Source organism: Hyla sarda, chromosome 2 (genome assembly GCF_029499605.1).
Source record: "Hyla sarda isolate aHylSar1 chromosome 2, aHylSar1.hap1, whole genome shotgun sequence".
In the NCBI taxonomy this organism is placed as follows: Eukaryota; Metazoa; Chordata; class Amphibia; order Anura; family Hylidae; genus Hyla; species Hyla sarda.
The window spans coordinates 281,213,687-281,233,514 of record NC_079190.1 but is presented as its reverse complement, the minus strand read 5'-3'; the positions used below and the strand labels follow the sequence as shown (position 1 = coordinate 281,233,514).

Sequence of the window (19,828 nt, the reverse complement as noted above, 5' to 3'; positions counted from 1 at the left end):
TGCGTTTTTCACAGAAAATTATTTTTACTGCAGCGATTAACCTCCCAGTCACTTTCTACAGCATTGTATTACAGAGAGGGGCAGATAGCTGTGCGTTGCCTCATACATTTGAACAAGCTGGAGTGAGTTTTTAGCGCAACTCTGTGTCTTTGTTCCACAACAAATGGTCTGCTGGTTATACTAGTCTGTAGACGGTATAAAACATACCCAGTAGTCAATTCCTAATAGTCTTTGAGAGAGAGAGTGCAATTTTGGGTTTAGTACACAGGGACTGTGTGCTGCAACACTGTTGTGTGTTGCTGGTGTTGTGCACAAATACTTATTTAAGCATACTGTAGCAAATGTTTCTGTCCTCATAAGTGCATACCACATACCTACATCTAAGTAGTGTACTATTTTGTACCTGTTAATCTGTCAAGGGCCTAGATACTGTGAAAGTTCAGGCAAAAGTATTCACTGGCTGGTGTTTTACTCAAATTCCTTTTTTAAGCGTACTGTAGCGCATTTTTCTTCCCTCAGAAGTGCATACCACATATCTACATCTAAGTAGTGTACTATTTTGTACCTGTTAATCTGTCAAGGGGCTAGATACTGTGAAAGAGAAAAACAAAAAGGATCCCTCTCTAGGCGCTACCTCTCCCAATGGAATCACACAGAAGAAGATGTCAAGCAAAAGTCTTCTTTATTAACCACTGATGCTTTTCGGGTATTACCCTTCCTCAGATTGGCAATCTGCAGAAGGGTAATACCCGAAAAGCATCATTGGTCAATGAAGAACACTTTTGCTTGACATTTTCTTCTGTGTGATTCCATTGGGAGAAGTAGCGCCTAGAGAGGGATCCTTTTTGTTTTTCTCTGTTACAATTGTGGACGGACCAAAGCCTGTTTTCCTATCCCTACGGAATCACAACACTCCTAGGAATCCACTGGACCCCTTTACCCACTATGATTGAGTGATAAGCACATGTAAAACTCTGGAATATCAAGATAACGCACTAGGCGCCTTGTGTGGTTTTCTTTTTTTTGTCTTTATCTTCTAATAGATACTGTGAAAGGACAGCCAAAAGTACACACCTACTGCTGTTCTAGACAAATACTGTTAAGCGTAGGGGAACGTACACTACTTCCCTCATAAGTGCATACCACATACGTACATCTAAGTGTTGTACCACTTTGTTCTTATAAAGTCTTAAGGGCCTAGTTACTGTAAAAGGCCAACCAAAAGTACACAGAGGACAGGTAACGGCCTAAATTCATCAGGTGCAGGCAGAGGTCGCAGCAGAGTAGGGGCGTGTGGCAGCAGGAGTTGTAGCGAGAGGTCTGAGCTCCCGGTGTCAGCTAGCAGTCGTGTCTCGACCAGCAACCCTGCAGCTGTGATTGATTGGTTCACTCTGTCATCCACTTCATCCCAAGTGACATCCGACACCCCCAGTCAACAGTTGGTGGGTTCCTCAGACTCAACCTTCAGATTGCATGGCAATCATGCTGCTTCGGCCACCTCCAGGCTCTGTCATTCTGCTGCCATATGGTCTCCTCATGCTGATGCTGCCACCTCCATGCTCTCTCATTGTGCTGCTATATGGTCTCCTCATGCAGATGCTGCCACCTCCAGGCTCTCTCACTGTGCTGCCCTATGGTCTCCTCATGCTGATGCTGCCACCTCCAGGGTCTCTCATTGTGCTGCTCTATGGTCTCCTCATGCTGATGCTGCCATCTCCAGGCTCTCTCATTGTGCTGCTCTATGGTCTCCTCATGCTGATGCTACCACCTCCAGGCTCTGTCATTGTGCCGCCATATGGTCTCCTCATTCTGATGCTGCTACCTCCAGGCTCTCTCATTGTGCTGCTATGCGGTCTCCTCATCTGTCACCAACTCCAGGCTGTGCCATTCAGCCACTATACGTTCTACTCATGCTGCCGCCAATTCCAGGCTGTGCCATTCAGCCACTATATGGTCTCCTCAGGATTTGGTCACCTCCAGGCTGTGTCATTCAGCCACTATATAGTCTCCTCATGCTTCCGCCACCTCCAGGCTGTGTCATTCAGCAAATATATATGGTTTACTTATGCTGCTGGGCCTGGAACATTACCTAAACATTTTTATGGTAGCGCTAGCTAACATAAATCTTCAATTTAAATTTGAAAATCCATCTTTTAATCTTAGGGAAGCCCTCTGGCCTCCCCATGCTGCTGCCAACTCCAGGCTGTGTTACTCAGACATTAAACTTGGGAATATAATATAAATCTTTTAATCAATGTAATCTTTTCAAGACTGAGGCCCTATCATCGTCGATGTCATATTACCTGTGGAATCATCACAAGAATCCGATAAAACAGCTTGGAGCGATAACAATGAACCGTAACTGATTAAACGAAACATTAGCACTTTCACAGTCAGGGGGGGAGGGGCGCTGAGATGCAGGGGCTGGAACAGGTGGTATCTCAGCTGGCAGAGGACTGCCAGCTCGATGTTCCCCAGGATGGGTAATCAAAAAATTTAAATAAATTCAAATTAATTTAAATAAAAATTACATAAAAAATCTGCCACATCCAAATGCTGTGTGGGAGTGATTCTAATAGCCATGCCTGTAATCTGCATGTCATACTGAATAACAATATTATTTCACTAACACAGCACACTCTCTATGTGTGTTGGGACAAGGTAATGTGTTCCACTATTGATACTACCTATTGAGCCTCCTTGTGGGCCAGAAGGAGAGGAGGCTGTTAACACGATCTGCTGTACTATTATGGCGCCACTTTAACATGTCACCCTGCCTACTGACAGGTTGACACAGCAATGGTGAAAATTGTAGAAAACAGCTCACTGGTACTGCTGCAGCTTGAGAAATGTGGTTCGGATACAACACTCCACCTGGAGCACAACTGTCCCACTAGAGATGGTGCTCAGTCAGATGAACTGTAGAACTTCATAATGGAAGAAAGGAGAGACAAGACAGCACTCACCATACAGTGGGTTATTTTATTCTTCAGTTGCGCAACTGAAGAATAAAGTACCCCACTGTATGGTGAGTGCCGTCTTGTCTCTACGTTCTATTGTTCATCCTGCAGCAGATGTCCTGTTTCAGTTGCAAACTGTAGCTGGGAATTTACAAACTCTGTCTCCCTCCCATAGGTTCTTGGCTATAACCCTGCCCATTAGGCTGGGTTCACACCACGTTTTTGCAATACAGTTCCCGTTTATGTTTTCAATTTGAAAACCATAATGAAACCTATTGAAAACCGGTTGTATCCTTTTTGCATCTTGTACGATTTTGTCAGTTTTTTCCCCGTACCCGAAACCATAGCCTACCACGGTTTTTGCTCCAGGTGAAAACCCGTATTGAAACCATATACGTTTTTTTTTTTTACATGGGAGTCAATAGGAATCGTAGAGAACTGTATGTGCGTACGGTTCCATCCGGTTTGCACCATGCAGTTTTTTGACTTTGCACATGAGCAGTGCATGCCAAAAGTTTTTTTCTTGGAATTTCATTCAAACAAGTGAAACTTTATTCGAAATGGAGTGAAAAGTTAAAAACATATACAGTTTTTTTCTTTAAAAAACGGATGCAACCACACATCAATTTTCAAATCGTATACGGTTTTCAATCGTATACAGGTTAAAATTAGTACACATGTTTTGATACAGCTTAGTCCGGTTTTGAGGAATCCGTTTTTCATCAAAAACCTGATTCAGGAACTGTATTGCAAAAACACAGTGTGAACCCAGCCTCACACTTATAGGAGTCTCCCACATAGTAGGAGAGAGATTTGGCTGAACTGCCAGGTAAAGTGCACAGCAGAAACAGGAAGTTTGTTGCAGGATGTACACTAGACAGGAAGTGGGGTAATGAAGACAACAGAGATCAGTGCAAGGAAGTCAACAGGCCAGGTCAGCAACACACAGGCAAAACAGGTATGAAGTCAGATGGCAAGGGTTAAATCCAAAGCAAGCGTCAAGACAAACCAGAGGCAAACTAGGAGGGCAGCACAAATTCATAAGATAAATACAGGGTCAAGTCACAAACAGAGATCAGGTTACAGACGATCAGGTACAGAGGGGGGGAAAAGGTTATTATTGCTAGTGAAGGGTGTAAACCTCAATCATGGGTGACTCCGTTAGTGAGACGCCTGTTTAAATCTCCTGCTGTTGGGAGGTATAAGCATGCAGCTGTTTGGCCCAGTGCTTCCTCCTTCTGATAGCCCGAGCCAGCAGCAACACTTAACAACCAACTGCAACTCCTATGATGGGAGTTGTAGTTTTGCAACAGCTGGGGATACAATCTTTGTAAAATTCAGTTTTAGAGCTGTGTATTCTTCAGCTGTCTGCCTCCAGCCTTTCAAAACTACAAACAAAGGATGTGTGGGCATGCTGGGAGTTGTAGTTTTGCAACAGCTAAAGGCATCACTGCTCTAACACAGAGCTCTACAAACACTGCAGCTCCAGCTGCTGCAAAACTACAACTCCCAGCATGCTTGAACAGAATGACAAAGAGTCTGATCAGACATTCAGGAGTCTGTGAAAGCTGAATGACACACATAGTGAGAGCTATGTTGATTATCATCCAGCTTTACTAGGAACAGATAGAAAATGTATGCATAAAAACTACTGTGCAGTGATTTACAGACTGCCAGGCTGCTCCCAGACTCAGAGCAGATGAGTCTTCACAGTGAGGGAGAGAGATGGACACGTCCCCACTACAAGGCAAGAAGAAAAAGCAAGTGAGCAACATATAAATGCTATTTGTTAGGGATATAAAGGTCCTAGACACATTATAAATATATATATATATATATATATATATATATATATATATATATATATATATATAGTGTGTGTACATGTACAGGATGAGGTACTAAGTAAAATAGTAAAATATCACTTTTTTGGGGGGGCACTATGACAGGTACGCTTTGATCTACACCTAGTACCTCAATTTCTAGCTTTATAAGTGGCAATAGTGCCTTGACTCTAGAAGCTCTGTTCTTCAGTATTCTGAGAAGTAAGAGCAGAGTAGTTCTAGTGATGTGCTGACAGGCCTTGCAGCACCCCTTCTGCTCTTTCTATTCTCAAAACACAAGTGCCACAAACAGCATCTGGAGTCTGTAGATGGTGTTAGGACAGCAGCTGCAGAAAACTAGATTTTCTTTCTGCTTCTATTACTGTTGGCTTACACTCACCTGTTTATAGACTAATTGACTGCCTATTTAAATGGCTACAAAAGAGATGATATCCAGTCACCAGATATTGTATCTTATTGTATGCTTATTCTTCAATTTATATACATTTAGATATTTGTTTTTTTCTTTTACTTACTTGTACATTTAGTACAGACTGGCTGAATCTTACCAATACTTGGTTCATACAATAATATAATTTTTTTTGCTGTTGTGTCTAATTTTGTTCCAATTTATGCCAGCAAATCACAGCAAGAAAGCACAAGTAACAGGTGCAACATGTATGTCTAGTAAGAAGCAAGATTTTTAACCTGCTGTGGTCTGAAGTATTAGCTATTTTCAATAGTTATTTTTTACCTTATGTTTTTTTTATGAGCATCTGCAAGTTTAAGCCATTCTCCCCTTTGGACAACTCTTTTGTCTGAAAGCCCTCCCGATAATATGTTTCTGAATCCTCGAGCAATAAACTGTCGTTTGCAGACAATCCAAGTGCCAAATGTTCAATTTCCCTACAGCTTCACAATTCTCACTGAAAGCAATGGCATGTCCACGCAATACACAGACCTGTCAGTCCTTCAGAGCCATAGGCGCTCTTTTTTTGCCAAACTCCACTTTGTCTGTATTTTCTAATGCAGATTGCAAAGAATGTGACTGGCTTTAAAGGTTTTTTTTTTTTTTTTTTTTTTATCAACTGGTGCCAGAAAGTTAAATATATTTGTAAATTACTTCTATTAAAAAATCTTAATCCTTCCAGTACTTATTAGCTGCTGAATACTACCGAGGAAATAGTTTTCTTTTTGAAACACAGTGCTCTCGGCTGAAATCATGACCACAGTGCTCTCTGCTGATATCTCTTCAGCAGCTAATAAGTACTGGAAGGATTACATTTTTTTTAATAGAAGTAATTTACAAATCTGTAAAAATTTCTGACACCAGTTGATTTAAAAAAAAAAAGTTTTCCGCGGGAGTACCCCTTTAATAGTAAAAAAAAAAAAGTTGTCCCAAGTGTTCACTAATAAGCATGAGATGTGGAGTCAGACCGCCACGAATCCCATGTGGCTGTATGTAGACTATTCAATGATATCGCATTGCTACAGACTCTCCTCAGTGAGCCAGAGTGAAGGGTTACTAACCAGAAAAAAACTACAAACTATATAGCAGCCACAGCTTCCCCCGGAGATGGGAGTCAGACACAGCTGATTAGAATAATAGTTCCCAGATGAAAGTGGATGATTACAATACTAACTCCTTAACCCTTTAAGTACCAAGCCCATTGTGGCTTTAACCCCTTAAGGACTCAGGGTTTTTCCGTTTTTGCACTTTCGTTTTTTCCTCCTTACCTATTAAAAATCATAACCCATTCAATTTTCCACCAAAAAATCCATATTATGGCTTATTTTTTGCGTCGCCAATTCTACTTTGCAGTGACATTAGTCATTTTACCCAAAAATGCACGGCAAAATGGGAAAAAAATCATTGTGCGACAAAATCGAAAAAAAACGCCATTTTGTAACTTTTGGGGTCTTCCGTTTCTACGCAGTGCATATTTCGGTAAAAATTACACCTTATCATTATTCTGTAGGTCCATACAGTTAAAATGATACCCTACTTATATAGGTTTGATTTTGTCGCACTTCTGGAAAAAATCATAACTACATGCAGGAAAATGTATACGTTTAAAAATGTCATCTTCTGACCCCTATAACTTTTTTATTTTTCCATGTACAGGGCGGTATGAGGACTCATTTTTTGCGCCGTGATCTGAAGTTTTTATCGGCATGATTTTTGTTTTGATCGGACTTTTGATCACTTTTTATTAATTTTTTTAATGGTATAAAAAGTGACCAAAATACGCTTTTTTGGACTTTTGAATTTTTTTGCGCGTACGCCATTGACCGTGTGGTTTAATTAATGATATATTTTTATAGTTCGGACATTTACGCACGCGGCGATACCACATATGTTTATTTTTATTTTTTTTACACTGTTTTATTTTTTTTTATGGGAAAAGGGGGGTGATTCAAACTTTTATTAGGGAAGGGGTTAAATGACCTTTATTAACACTTTTTGTTTACATTTTTTTTGCAGTGTTATAGGTCCCATAGGGACCTATAACACTGCACACATTGATCTCCTATGCTGATCACTGGCGTGTATTAACACGCCTGTGATCAGTGTTATCGGCGCTTGACTGCTCCTGCCTGGATCTCAGGCACGGAGCAGTCATTCGTCGATCGTACACCGAGGAGGCAGGTAAGGGCCCTCCCAGTGTCCGATCAGCTGTTCGGGACGCCGCGGCGGTCCCGAACAGCCCAACTGAGCAGCCGGGTCACTTTCAGTTTCACTTTAGAAGCGGCGGTCAGCTTTGACCGCCGCTTCTAGAGGGTTAATACCGCAAATCGCCGCGATCGGCGATGTGTGGTATTAGCCGCGGGTCCCGGCCGTTGATGAGCGCCGGGACCGATGCGATATGATGCAGGATCGCGGCGCGATCCCGCTTCATATCGCGGGAGCCGGCGCAGGACGCAAATCGACGTCCTGCGTCGTTAAGGGGTTAAGGACCAGGCCAATTTTATTTTTGTTTTTTCCTCTTTGCTTCTAAAAATCATAACTCTCTTATATTTCCATCTACAGACCCATTTGAGGGCTTGTTTTTTGTGTGACCAATTGTCCTTTGTAATTGCATCACTCATTTTACCATAAAATATATGGCGCAACCAAAAAAATATTATTTATGTGGGGAAATTGAAAAGAAAATCACAATTTAGCAAATTTTTGAAGGTTTTCACGCTGTACAATTCACGGTAAAATGACATGTTTTCTTTATTCTGTGAGTCAAAACAATTAAAATTATACCCATGGTTTAATTTTTTTATATTATTGTACTGGTTTAACCCCTTAAGGACGCAGGACGTAAATGTACGTCCTGGTGCGGTGGCACTTAACGCACCAGGACGTACATTTACGTCCTAAGCATAACCGCGGGCATCGGAGCGATGCCCGTGTCATGCGCGGCTGATCCCGGCTGCTGATCGCAGCCAGGGACCCGCCGGCAATGGCTGACGCCCGCGATCTCGCGGGCGTACGCCATTAACCCCTCAGGTGCCGGGATCAATACAGATCCCGGCATCTGCGGCAGTGCGCGATTTGAATGAATGATCGGATCGCCCGCAGCGCTGCTGCGGGGATCCGATCATTCATAACGCCGCGCGGAGGTCCCCTCTCCTTCCTCCGTGCGGCTCCCGGCGTCTCCTGCTCTGGTCTGTGATCGAGCAGACCAGAGCAGGAGATGACCGATAACACTGATCTGTTCTATGTCCTATACATAGAACAGATCAGTATTAGCAATCATGGTATTGCTATGAATAGTCCCCTATGGGGACTATTTAAGTGTAAAAAAAATTTTTTTTAAATGTAAAAGTAAAAGTAAAAAAAAAGTGAAAAATCCCCTCCACCAATAAAAAAGTAAAACGTCCGTTTTTTCCTATTTTACCCCCAAAAAGCGTAATTTTTTTTTATAGACATATTTGGTATCGCCGCGTGCGTAAATGTCCGAACTATTAAAATAAAATGTTAATGATCCCGTACGGTTAACGGCGTGAACGAAAAAAAAAAAAAAGTCCAAAATTCCTACTTTTTTCATACATTTTATTAAAAAAAAAATTATAAAAAATGTATTAAAAGTTTTTTATATGCAAATGTGGTATCAAAAAAAAGTACAGATCATGGCGCAAAAAATGAGCCCCCATACCGACGCTTATACGGAAAAATAAAAAAGTTATAGGTCATCAAAATAAAGGGATTATAAACGTACTAATTTGGTTAAAAAGTTTGTGATTTTTTTTAAGCGCAACAATTATATAAAAGTATGTAATAATGGGTATCATTTTAATCGTATTGACCCTCAGAATAAAGAACACACGTCATTTTTACCATAAATTGTACGGCGTGAAAACGAAACCTTCCAAAATTTGCAAAATTGCGTTTTTCGTTTTAATTTCCCCACAAAAATAGTGTTTTTTGGTTGCGCCATACATTTTATGATATAATGAGTGATGTCATTACAAAGGACAACTGGTGGCGCAAAAATCAAGCCCTCATACTAGTCTGTGGATGAAAATATAAAAGAGTTATGATTTTTAGAAGGCAAGGAGGAAAAAATGAAAACATAAAAATTAAATTGTCTGAGTCCTTAAGGCCAAAATGGGCTGAGTCCTTAAGGGGTTAATGCCTTAGGGACTCAGCCTATTTTCACCTTAAAAACTCAGCAAATTTTCGTTTTTGCAGTTTGGCTTTTTCCTCCTTCCTTTCTAAAATGTTGCACCTACAGACCCATATAAGGGCTTGCTTTTTGCGTCACCAATTGTACTTTACAATGACATCACTTATTTTAGAATATAACCTGTGGCGAAACAAAAAAAAAAATATATTTGTGGGGTGAAATAAAAAAAAAACGCCATTTTGTACATTTTGGTGGGCTCACGTTTCTACGCAGTGCAATATTTGGTAAGAATTACAGCTTATTTTTATTCTGTAGGTCCATACGGTTACAAGGATACCCAATTTATGTAGGTTTTATTTTATTTATTTTTTATACTTAAAAAAATTATAAACTACATGCACCAAAATTAGTATGTTTAAAATTGGCATCTGATGACCCCTATAACTTTTTAATTTTTCTGTGTACGGGGCGGTATGAGGGCTCATTTTTTGTGCCGTCATCTGTAGTTTTTATAAGTACCATTTTTGTTTTGATGGGACTTTTTGATCGCTTTTTATTAATATTTATATGGTATATGAAGTGACCAAAAATTCACAAATTTGGACTTTGGTATTCTTTTACGTGTACGCCATCGACCGTGTGGTTTAGCTAACATTATATTTTAATAGTTCGGACATTTATGCGTGCGGCGATACCATATATGATAAATTTTATTCCTTATTTCATTATTTTATAAAAAAAATGGGAAAAGGGGGGTGATTTAAACTTTTAATAGGGAAAAGGTTAATGAACCTTTATTACATATTTTTTTTTACACCTTCTTTTTTGGCCCCCATAGGGGCTACAACATGCAATCTTCTGATTGCATACACTGTTCAGTGCTTTGCCATTACAAAGCACTGATCAGTGTAACCGGCACTCTATTGCTCTAGCCTGCTGCGCAGGCATGGAGCAATAGATCGCTGATCGGACAATGGAGAGGCAGGTGAGGTCCCTCCCGTCGTACGGTAAGCTGATCGGGACATTGCGATTTTATCGCGATAGTCCCGATCAGCTCCACTGAGCTGCCGGGAGTATTTTACTTTCATTTTAGACGCCGCAATCAACTTTGATTGCGGCGTCTAAAGGGTTAATGCTGGGCATCGGCACGATCGGCCGTGCCCGGCTTTAGCAGTGGGTCCTAGCTGCCCGTAGCAACCGGGACCCACCGGGTTTAACCCGTTCTCTACTGGTGAGAACGGTTTAAACCAGATAAACGGGACAAGGGCGTACAGGTACGCCCTGAGTCCTTAAGGAACGGGGATGAAGGGCGTATGCATACGTCCTGTGTCCCCAAGAGGTTAAAAAAAATCTCAAACTTTTTAAACTAAATTAGGATATTTAAAATTGCCCTATTTTTACATATACGCATTTATCATATGCATTTTTATGCCTTGACACCTTTCATCAATTTTTCTCTTCCGTCCATGCCCAGGGAGATTAGCTACAGTGCCATGGGTTGCAAACTTCTTGATAATGTTGCACACTGTGGACAAAGGCAAATCTAGATCTCTGGAGATTGACTTGTAACTGTGAGATTGTTGATATTTTTCCACAATTTTAGTTCTCAAGTCCTCAGACAGTTCTCTTCTCCTCTCTCTGTTGTCCATGCTTAATGTGGCACACACAGACACACAATACAAAGACTAAGTGAACGTCTCTCCTTTTTATCTGATTTCAGGTGTGATTTTTATATTGTCCACACCTGTTACCTGCCCCAGGGGAGTTAAAAGGAGCATCATATGCTTGAAACAATCTTATTTTTCCACAATTTTGAAAGGGTGGCAATAATTTTGTCCAGCCCATTTTTGGAGTTTGGTGACATTATTTCCAATTTGCTTTTTTTCCCTCCCTTTTTTGGTTTAGTTTCAACATATACAAAGGGAATAAATATGTGTATAGCAAAACATGTGTTACTAAAATAATTTTCTATGAAAAATACTTCATTTTGTTGAAAAATGTCAAGGGTTCCAACATCTAAAATATTTTTTTTTCCTATTTATTTCCAATTTTTCTTTAAGTCTCCTGATATTTCAATATTATTATTTCAATAATTTCATTGCTGGTACTCTTCAGAGCTATGCCATGGCACAGCAGTGATCAGTACTATCAGTGATCTACCTGTACAGGCTGCCTAAGCAGCCTGTATAAGAAGATCAACAATCAGGTGGTGAGGAGGTAGAGGGAAGCCCTCCAGCTAATTGAGACCGCCACACTGCACTGCATATGTACCAATCCAACCAAAGCCCTGGCACCTGTCATTTCTTACTTTAAGGTGCCACATTGCCAAGCACATCATAAGGTGATGGGCATTGATTTTTTTGCACCTTAAGGGTTAATGGCAAACATCAGTGTAGACTTGACTAGGCAATTCATATGTCTGCTTTGTAAAATTTACAAGGCCAGATTTTACAACAGCAGATCTGCATTTTCAGATCCCCAATTGCAGATCCAGCATGTGTGAATTCCCCCTTAAGAGATTGTCTGGCATTAGAAAAACAAAGCTAATTTCTTCCAAAACGGCACCATATTTTTTGCAAGTTGGGTGTGGTTTTGAGCTCAGTTCCTTTGAAGTGAATGGAGCCAAGTTGTAATACCATACACAACATACGATCAGGTGTGCTGCTGTTTTTGGAAGAAATTAGCTCAGTTTTTCTGTTGCAGGATAACCCCTTTAATGTTTGGTAAATAAGTACTATATGACCCATATTTTGTAAAGTAACACTGTGCAAAATCTACTTTACATCTTTATGTATCTCTAATGAGTGACGCTCCTTTAACAGTCGCAAGAACCTTCTCGGCTGCTAGGCCCCCTAGTGTGCCTTCTACACTGGTAGTTACACTTTTGCAGCTGAGCAGCTTTTCAAGGCCTTCTTAAAGCAATTACTCCAAAATACACAGTTTGTCTCTCCTTTCTTTGACACTTTATGCTTTACTAATAGCAGTAATTCCAATGCATTTTCAAATCAGAGAATTCATTCAGGAAATGACACTAATGGATTAAGTGTTAAATTCCAGGGAAGAACATTCTGTACTTCAAATAAAGGGCCGTATTGAGTGCAAGAAAGGTGTGTCTCCCCAATCTGCCAGTAAAATGAGAAATATATTTGATGAAGCAGAAGTAGTTTCTTTTAGGTCAATTTTAATAAAGTCTACAATAAATTTGCCTGTTAAAAGATGGACATAAATAACCAAGAACGTCTCTGTTTGCGAAGATGTTTTGACAAAAACTTATAAAAAACAGAAACACATTTTTGTTGTTTTCTCCCCGAAACAACATGTTTTAACCCCTTAAGGACGAAGGGCGTTGAGGTACGCTCTTGTGTCCGAGTATTTAAGGACCGAGAACAGCCACTACCCACGGTTAATGCCAGACATCGCCAATCAGGCCAATGTCTGGCATTAACCCTTTATACGCTGCAAACAAAGTTGATTGTGGCGTCAAAATGATAGGGTTAACGTGCTGGTTAGCTCAGTGGCGGTGATCTGGATGTCCGTGGTGAAATGGCGGGTCCTGATCAGCTGAGGGGATGGCAGGAGTGCCCTTACCTGCTTTATCGCCCTCTGATTGGTGCTCCAATGTCCCCAGCCAGCCATGGCAGGCTAGAGCAGCAGAGCACTGATAACACTGATTAAACAGTGTATGCAATCAACATATTGCATGCTATAGCCCCCTATGGGGACTAAAAAAAAGTTAGAGTTAATTCCCAAATAAAAGTTTTAATCACCCCCCCTTTTCTTATTTTTTAAATAAAATAATGTAATAAAAAATAAACATAATCATATGTGGTACTGCCACGTGCGTAAATGTACAAACTAAAATATAAGGTTAGTAAACCGCACAGTCAATGGCATACATGTAAGAAAATACCAAAGTACACCAATTTTGGCAGGTCATCCAGATGTCCTGGGAGACACTTAGGTTTCTTTTCTCCTTCTGGGGACAAATGTATTCCCATAATTGAGGCAGAGAAAGGAAAATGAGCACACTTTCTGCGACAGACTTATTACTGTATTTACAGCAGTTTTCAGGCTGAATGCCATGTTTATGAAGCCATTGCACCACTTATTCTCACACATACAAATTTGTCAGAAAAAAAGATGGCACTTCAGAGTCACAACTCAATTTTCAAAGAAAAGTATCACAAAACAATGTCTTGTTGATGAATCTGAGCACAGTTTTATTTATCTTAACACTGGTGAAAAAAGTTGTGAACCTAGTATCTTAGACCTATAGGGAGGGGGGAATTCATCAAGAGGGGTGTAGATGCATGTCTTTTTACCCTATTAATTTTTGTGGTGGTAAAACGATTAATACATTCTCCTTAAAGTGTGTAACATTACAGTCTATCTTAGTTTCAGCCAGCACATAAAGGCAGGGAATGTACAGACTATAGTTATTTAGAAAATGCATTATATGCATTATAGAACACTATGACATTATAGACTAAAGGCCAAAGTTAATACATCCTAATATTTTACTCTTTTGGTATGTTTAATGTGTTTCTTCTATTTTGCCTGGGGAAAAAAGAAGGGGAATAGGAAATGATTAAAAGAAGTGAGGCAGTACGGAAGAAATCTCTGCATGGGAGCAAGATTTTTTTTTTTTTATGTGCACAGAGGACTTTTTGTAAAGTACATTGTAGTAAGTCATCCTTAACTATACTTTACATATACATAGACACTGTAGTTTTAGTTTTATAGAGGTAATTGTCACATCAAGTACAAAACACTGCAGCCCCAAACTGACTATATTCACTGTCCTTACCTGCGTGGGTGATTCACTCTAAATAGCTACCCCCAACTAGGTGACGGTCCCTACACTGGACTAAGTGCTCAGGGATATAGGGAAAGCCAGACAAGCCATGTTAATACCAAACCAGCATGTAAAAGATAAAATCTGAAAGGAAAACCAGAAAACAAGGCAAAGGGTCAAAACCGGGAGAGCAATGCAGTACAAAATCAGAACCAGAGGAAGTACAATAATAATTGTAAAGGGTCAAAAAAGAGAGTAATGTCAGATCCAAATTGGCGGGAAAACAGAGTCAGGAAAAGAGGCACATGGTAAGGATCCAGGGAAAGCTGAGCAGTATAGAAACGCTGTGACCAGCAGAAGTCTGTTTATAAACGCACTAAAAAAGAGGCATGGGATGCCAGGGCCGGCACTGATTGAAGTGGTGTCCCAGCCTCCTGATTTTCTATCTCTCCCTTGCCTATAACAGGACTGAGTGGCACATGCTGCATGAAACTTGTTCCCCTAGCATACAGGAACAGTACCAGGAACCAGAGAGGTCAATGCATAGGTGCACGGCTGGGTAAGTTCCTGTCAGTAATGCTACTGTATTTTTCAAAAGCTTTCTCCATCTGATTTACTATTTATTCTGAGTTAAAGGTTGGTTTTAAATACTAGTGGATAATCAATGGCATTCCAATTTTTTTTTCAAGTATTTATGCATAAAGAAGTCTCAAAAAAAAAAAAGGGTTTTCATCAAAAGAAAGTTAACATCAAAATAGCTCAGCAAAATCATATATTTCCAGTAAATTCTTCATAGATATAACAAGAACGGTCGCCATAATTATTCCATCATAGTAGTATACCGGTAATCTGAAAATGAAACACAATTAAAATCACTATAATCTCCATAAATTCAACATAATCCCAATGGCCAGATCAGTATATGTCATCTTTCATGCAGTACACTATTACAATCAATTCAAAAAGAGAAAAAAATCCAATACATTTTGCACAATTCCAAGGATTTTAGTAAATTTTGTTGTTTAATACCAAAGAGCTCATGGCAATTTTTTAAAGCTAAACATATATAATATGGGTGCTGGAAATCCATATATGCTATTTTCTTAACCCCTTAACCCCTTAAGGACTCAGGGTTTTTCCGTTTTTGCACTTTCGTTTTTTCCTCCTTACCTTTTAAAAATCATAACCCTTTAAATTTCCCACCTAAAAATCCATATTATGGCTTATTTTTTGCGTAGCCAATTCTACTTTGCAGTGACATTAGTAATTTTACCCAAAAATGCACGGCAAAACGGAAAAGAAAATCATTGTGCGACAAAATCGAAACAAAAACGCAATTTTGTAACTTTTGGGGGCTTCCGTTTCTACGCAGTGCATATTTCGGTAAAAATTACACCTTATCATTATTCTGTAGGTCCATACGGTTAAAATGATACCCTACTTATATAGGTTTGATTTTGTCGCACTTCTGGAAAAAATCATAACTACATGCAGGAAAATTTATACGTTTAAAAATGTCATCTTCTGACCCCTATAACTTTTTTTTATTTTTCCATGTACAGGGCAGTATGAGGGCTCATTTTTTGCGCCGTGATCTGAAGTTTTTATTGGTATGATTTTTGTTTTGATCGGACTTTTTGATCACTTTTTATTCATTTTTTTAATGGTATAAAAAGTGACCAAAATACGCTTTTTTGGACTTTGGAATTTTTTTGCGCGTACGCCATTGACCGTGCGATTTAATTAATGACATATTTTTATAGTTCAGACATTTACGCACGCGGCGATACCACATATGTTTATTTATTTTTTTTTTTTTTACACTGTTTTATTTTTTTTATGGGAAAAGGGGGGTGATTCAAACTTTTATTAGGGAAGGGGTTAAATGACCTTTATTAACACTTTTTTTTTACATTTTTTTTGCAGTGTTATAGGTCCCATAGGGACCTATCACACTGCACACACTGATCTCCTATGCTGATCACTGGCGTGTATTAACACGCCTGTGATCAGCATTATCGGCGCTTGACTGCTCCTGCCTGGATCTCAGGCACGGAGCAGTCATTCGTCGATCGGACACCGAGGAGGCAGATAAGGGCCCTCTCGGTGTCTGATCAGCTGTTCGGGATGCCGCGATTTCACCGCGGCGGTCCCGAACAGCCCTACTGAGTAGCCGGGTCACTTTCAGTTTCACTTTAGAAGCGGCGGTCAAAGGGTTTGACCGCCGCTTCTAAAGGGTTAATAACGCACATCGCCGCGATCGGCGATGTGTGGTATTAGCCGCGGGTCCCGGCCGTTGATGAGCGCCGGGACCGACGCGATATGATGCAGGATCGCGGCGCGATCCCGCTTCATATCGCGGGAGCCGGCGCAGGACGTAAATGTACGTCCTGCGTCGTTAAGGGGTTAAGGACCAGGCCATTTTACACCTTAGGACCAGAGCATTTTTTGCACATCTGACCACTGTCACTTTAAACATTAATAACTCTGGAATGCTTTTAGTTATCATTCTGATTCCAAGACTGTTTTTTCGTGACATATTCTACTTTAACTTAGTGGTAAAATTTTGTGGTAACTTGCATCCTTTCTTGGTGAAAAATCCCAAAATATTTTTTTTATTCACATTTCCAATATGTCTACTTTATGTTTGCATCATAAAATTGACGTGTTTTTACTTTTGGAAGACACCAGAGGGCTTCAAAGTTCAGCAGCAATTTTCCAATTTTTCACAAAATTTTGAACCTCGCTTTTTTTCAGGGACCAGTTCAGGTTTGAAGTGGATTTGAAGGGTCTTCATATTAGAAATACCCCACAAATGACACCATTATAAAAACCACACCCCGCAAAGTATTCAAAATGACAATCAGTAAGTGTTTTAATCCTTTAGGTGTTTCACAGGAATAGCAGCAAAGTGAAGGAGAAAATTCACAATCTTCATTTTTTACACTCGCATGTTCTTGTAAACCCAATTTTTGAATTTTTACAAGGGGTACAAGGAGAAAATGTATACTTATATCTGTAGCCCAATTTCTCTCAAGTAAGGACATACCTCATATGTCTATGTAAATTGTTCGGCGGGCGCAGTAGAGGGCTCAGAAGCGAAGGAGCGACAAGGGGATTTTGGAGAGTAAGTTTTTCAGAAATGGTTTTTGGGGGGCATGTTGCATTTAGGAAGCCCCTATGGTGCCAGAACAGCAAAAAAAAAAAAAAAAACACATGGCATACCATTTTGGAAACTAGACCCCTTGTGGAACGTAACAAGGAATAAAGTGAGCCTTAATAGCCCACAGGTGTTTCACGACTTTTGCATATATAAAAAAAAAATATTTTTTTCACTAAAATGTGTGTTTCCCCCCAAATTTCAAATTTTTGCAAGGGTTAATAGCAGAAAAAAAAACTAAATTTGTAACCCCATCTCTTCTGAGTATGGAGGTACCCCATAAGTTGACCTGAAGTGCACTACGGGCGAACTACAATGCTCAGAAGAGGAGGAGCACCATTGAGCTTTTGGAATGAGAATTTGTTTGGAATGGTAGTCAGGGGCCATGTGCATTTACAAAGCCCCCCGTGGTGCCAGAACAGTGGACCCCCCCACATGTGACCCTATTTTGGAAACTACACCCCTCACAGAATTTAATAAGTGGTGCAGTGAGCATTTACACCCCACTGGCGTTTGACAGATCTTTGGAACAGTGGGCTGTGCAAATGGAAAATTAAATTTTTCATTTTCACGGATCACTGTTCCAAAAATCTGTCAGACACCTGTGGGGCATAAATGCTCACTGTACCCCTTATTACATTACATGAGGGGTGTAGTTTCCAAAATGGGGTCACATATGGGGGGGTCCATTGTTCTGGTACCATGGGGGCTTTGTAAACACAAGTGGCCTTCAATTCCGGACACATTTTCTCTTCAAAATCCCAATGGCACTCCTTCTCTTCTGAGCATTGTAGTGCACCCATAGAGCACTTTACATCCACATATGGGGTATCTTCTTACTCAGAAGAAATTGGGTCACAAATTTTGGGAGGCTTTTTTTTATTTTCCCTTGTGAAAATGAAAAATTTAGGGTGACACCAGCATTTTAGTGAAAAAAATTTTTTTTTTCATTTTCCCATCCAACTTTAATGAACATTTGTCAAACACCTGTGGGGTGTTCAGGCTCACTATACTCCTTGTTACGTTCCGTGAGGGGTGTCGTTTCCAAAATGGGGTCACATGTGGGTATTTATTTTTTTGGGTTTATGTCAGAACCGCTGTAAAATCAGCCACCCCTGTGCAAATCACCAGTTTAGGCCTCAAATGTACATGGTGCGCTCTCACTCCTGAGCCTTGTTGTGCGTCCGCAGAGCATTTTACGCCCACATATGGGGTATTTCTGTACTCAGGAGAAATTGCGTTACAAATTTTGGGGGTCTTTATTTTTTTACACTAACAGGCTGGTGTAGACCCCAACTTTTCTTTTTCATAAGGGGTAAAAGGAAAAAAAGCCCCCAAATTTAGTAGTGCAATTTCTCCCGAGTATGGAGATACCCCATATGTGGCACTAAACTGTTTCCTTGAAATACGTCAGGGCTCTGAAGTGAGAGAGCGCCATGCGCATTTGAGGACTAAATTAGGGATTGCACAGGGGTATCCTACGCCAGTGATTCCCAAACAGGGTGCCTCCAACTGTTGCTAAACTCCTAGCATGCCTGGACAGTCAGTGGCTGTCCGAAAATGCTGTGAGTTGTTGTTTTGCAACAGCTGGAGTCTCTGTTTTGGAAACACTGCCGTACAATACATTTTTTATTTTTATTGGGGAGACAGTGTAAGGGGGTGTAAATGTAGTGTTTTACCCTTTATTATGTGTAAGTGTAGTGTATTGTAGTGTTTTTAGGGTACGTTCACACTGGCGGAGGTTTACAGTGAATTTACTGCTAGGAGTTTGCGCTGCGGCAAAAAATTTGCAGAAAACTTAATGTAAACCCGCCAGTGTGAATGTACCCTGTACGTTCACATGGGGGGGGGGGGCAAACCTCCAGCTGTTTCAAAACTACAACTCCCAGCATGTACTGACAGACCGTGCATGCTGGGGAGTTGTACTTTTGCAACAGCTGGAGGCACACTGGTTGGAAAACCTTCAGTTAGGTTCTGTTACCTAACTCAGTATTTTCCAACCAGTGTGCCTCCAGCTGTTGCAAATCTTCAACTCCCAGCATGTACTGATCGCCGAAAGGCATGCTGGGAGATGTAGTTATGCAACAGCTGGAGGGATCGCAACTACAACTCCCAGCATGCAGAGACAGCTGTTTGCTGTTTAGGCATGCTGGGAGTTGCAGTTTTGTAACATTTGGAGAGCTATAGTTTAGAGACCACTGCACAGTGTGCAAACTGCTGTGTGGGTATGATGGGAGTTGTAGTTTTGCAAGATCTGGAGGTGCACAGTATAGAGATCACTTTGCAGTGGTCTCAAACTGTAGAACTCCAGCTGTTGCAAAACTGCAACTCCCAGCAAGCCTAAACAGCTCTCTGGGTATGCTGGGAGTTGTAGTTTTGCAACATCTGGATGGTTACAGTTTAGAGACCACTATAGTGGTCTCAGACTGTAGCCCTCCAGATGTTGCTAAGTAATTCACCGGCTTCCGTCG

At 40.5% G+C, this 19,828-nt stretch overlaps 1 long non-coding RNA gene across 1 annotated transcript in view; it reads left to right on the top strand.

Annotated features, from left to right (window-relative positions):
- Window positions 1-3,874: 3,874 nt before the first annotated feature.
- Window positions 3,875-19,828, top strand: part of LOC130356146 (uncharacterized) — a 72,012-nt gene continuing 56,058 nt past the window's right edge. The window contains exon 1 of the long non-coding RNA XR_008888796.1: window positions 3,875-3,918. This is a non-coding gene — a long non-coding RNA (uncharacterized LOC130356146). The remainder of the gene's footprint in view (window positions 3,919-19,828) is intronic.